Consider the following 3,263-nt stretch of genomic DNA (forward strand, 5'->3'; position numbering starts at 1 on the left):
AGGCCAAGGACTATAATGTGAGATGAAATATTTTGATTAAATAGTCGAATGATGAGAGGTGGACATGTCAAGTTGTATGAAAGAAGAATGAGAAGGACGGGCTCAATGAACTCTCTTCCTATTTAAGTGCAATGCAAACATAAATAAGAGCCCATTATGAGATCTAGCCTTGAAAGTTTGTACACCGATCCACCTAGTGCAAATATATGGCATACCCAAAAGACTTTGGAATGCTCATGTTCTATCTGAGAACAATGTTGGATGAGCTCATTGAATGCCTTGTGAACTAAACATTTTGGAGTTGTAATGCTTTATTCGGAATTGTAATCGTTGGCTATAGATACAAGGAGGACATGCTTTGCAATTGGCTATATGACTTGGAGTCGGCAAAGATGGTGAATATTAATTTTCCTTGGTATCATTTTTCATGCTTGTTTAAGGTACTTGTCAAGCTCATGATGTAGGTTTTGTTAGGTAGGATTTTGTGTCAACTTGCTTCCATGATAATACTTAAATGTTTAAAGTAGCTCGGTGGTTGAAATTTGATAGTTAAAGATAACCAGCCTAAAGGGACTGTTTTAGTATAGCATTGTGCAATGAATTTTAGGATAGCACGGTGGCAGTGCACGATAAGTGGTCACCAGCATGGTAGTTGGTTGTACACTAGGATATTAACAGCCACCAACTCGGTGGTTTGCTTCTATTATTACAAGAATTGTTGTGACGACTACTTTTTTCTTGGTTTCGTGATCAGCACGCTTGTACTACTTTTTGCCAAGAATCTTGTGGCTTTGTGATAAATGTAGTGGTTTCATGATCAGCATGATCATAGTGCTTTTCACCAAAAATACCTCTATTTCGTGATGATCAAGTTTTGCTTTTCTTCAAAAATATCGTGGTTTTGTGATCAACTAGCTCAAAGCACTTTCTTGGCATGCATGCTATTTCTAGTATACTCCCATCTCATGTTCTATCCTTTTTTGGGGTATCTCAATCATTGACATGAGCTCTAACAAACATATTCTCCCGAAGTATGATGGCAACGTCTATAATCATCAATGGCTTTCGTTCTGGCCAACGATCTGTTCCTCTATTTCAAGGACGTGGTTTTCCTGGTTGGAAAGTGAAGATGTTATTGATACTCGAAGGTGATAATCTTTCAGATATTATTCTTGGTGATCTCGTTTGTCCACCCCAACCTATTGATGCAACTCCGAATCATGCTCTTGTGACTCAAGGCCCTCTCTTTGAGTAATGGAGATCTGACTTTGTTGATTGGCGTTCTCATGATAAAGCAGCTCGTTGGTTTATTTTATCTGCTCTACATGATTCTCTTATGTTGGATGTATTTGCCCTTTCTTCTTCTCATGCAATATGGAAATATCTCATTTCTACTTTTGAGAAGAAATTTGTCACAGAGATTCTTTATCTTCGTAATCTTTTGAGCACTCCGTACAAAGTTGGAGCTCCTATGACAACTCATATTGACTTATTCAAGAATATCGTCAATCAACTTGCTGCTGTTGGTGCACTTGTTCCACGAAATCAATTGTTGACCTATCTTCTCGACATAGTCCAGGATCCATTATATGATAATATTGTTACCATCCTTTCCAGCAAAAATGAAATTGATTTTGATCAAAATGTATTTCTTTGATTGAGTATGCTCAATGACGCAAGCGTTGTAAAGAACCTCATGAATCTGTGATGATAACAATGGATGATGCAAATTGAGAGAGCTTGTGTTGCTTGCAAGCATCCTTTCTTCAAATATGGACATGGTGGTCATCCGTATAGAGGTGGCAATTCTTCTCGTCTCAAATATCCTGAGAAACATTGCTCTTATTGTGATAAGCATGGTCATGTTATCTCCGATTGTTGGGCTCGGCAATATGATGAGGAACATGGTGTTACCACTAAGCACCCGCTTATCCAATAATTCTTCTTGCAAATATTGTGGCGGAAATCATCCATCCTTTTAGTGTTACAAGAGGCGTTATGATTGCGAACGTACTCAAGCATATGCTGCTCAACAACAAGATGCCCATACACATTAAGAGGCAAATCATATCTGTTCTGATGTCTCTCTAGAAAGGATACTTCATGTTCGAGATGGTTCCACTTTTACTGTTGATTCTGGTGCTACTGGTAATATGACATATCAATCTCAATGGTTACATAATTATCATGCTCTTCCTCACAAGAAATTGGTTTATCTTGCTGATGACACTACTTGTCAAGTCATGGGCGTTGGAGATTTATATCTTGGCACTTTCTTCAACAAGAGTCTTGTGAGGCATTCTCCATGTTTCAGATCTTCAAAGAAATCTTCTTTCTATTGCATGACTTGTTGATCTTGGTCTCTTCATTGGCTTTGACCACACACAGCGTCGGATTGAAAAAGATGGACATACCATAGTAGTTGCTCCTCGGAATGGTATTTCATCACTTTCATTGATGATTGGTCAAGATATACAACTACATTTCTCTTGTGACATAAGTCAGAGGCCTTATCAATATTCAAGCAATATAAAACTATTGTAGAATTTCATACTGGTTTTCGGATCAAGACACTTCGTAGTGACAACAGTGGAGAATATATTTCTAATCTTTTCAATGATTATTGCATTGAGTGTGGCATTCATGATGAATATGCTGTTCCATACTCTCCTCAACAATATGCTCACATAGAGCGTAAAAATCGCACTTCTCTTGATGCTATGTGATGTATGCTCCTTCATTCTAGATTATCTCAAAGCTTTTGGGCAGAAGCACTTTTGACAGCCATCTTTATGCAAAATCATCTTCCTACAACTGCACCTTCTAATGAGATACCAATCATAGCTTGGATAGGGGAGACTCCTTCTGTATCACATTTTCAAACTTCTGGTTGCATTGCTTATATTCATGTACCAAAAGAGACACGGAAAAAGCTAGATCTTCCTAGCAAAAAGGTCATATTCATTGGATATTCTCCAATTTCTAAAGGTTATAAATTCTATGATCCCTCTTCTAAGAAGGTGATAATCAATCGTGATGCCATATTCAATGAGCAGTTAATGGGAGGGGCATGGTCTACCGAGGGTGTAGAGGACACTAAGTCCTTACTTTCTACCTTTCCTTTTCTATTTGATACTGATTCCACTTCTGATGTCATTACTACTCGTTCATCTGATGGCATCACTGCTACTCCATCTGTAGAGCAATGTGTTGACAATCTGGATTTGGATCCTGCACATACATCCTGCACATACACAAGCCTC

At 38.2% G+C, this 3,263-nt stretch overlaps 1 pseudogene; it reads left to right on the forward strand.

Moving 5' to 3' along the window:
* The first annotated feature begins 1,036 nt into the window (after positions 1 to 1,036).
* On the forward strand, positions 1,037 to 1,939 carry LOC147881466 (uncharacterized; annotated as a pseudogene).
* Positions 1,940 to 3,263: the final 1,324 nt, after the last annotated feature.

This window comes from Dipteris shenzhenensis, chromosome 31, assembly GCF_047967505.1.
Source record: "Dipteris shenzhenensis isolate YYH24624 ecotype China chromosome 31, Dip_SZ_1.0, whole genome shotgun sequence".
Lineage (NCBI taxonomy): Eukaryota > Viridiplantae > Streptophyta > Polypodiopsida > Gleicheniales > Dipteridaceae > Dipteris > Dipteris shenzhenensis.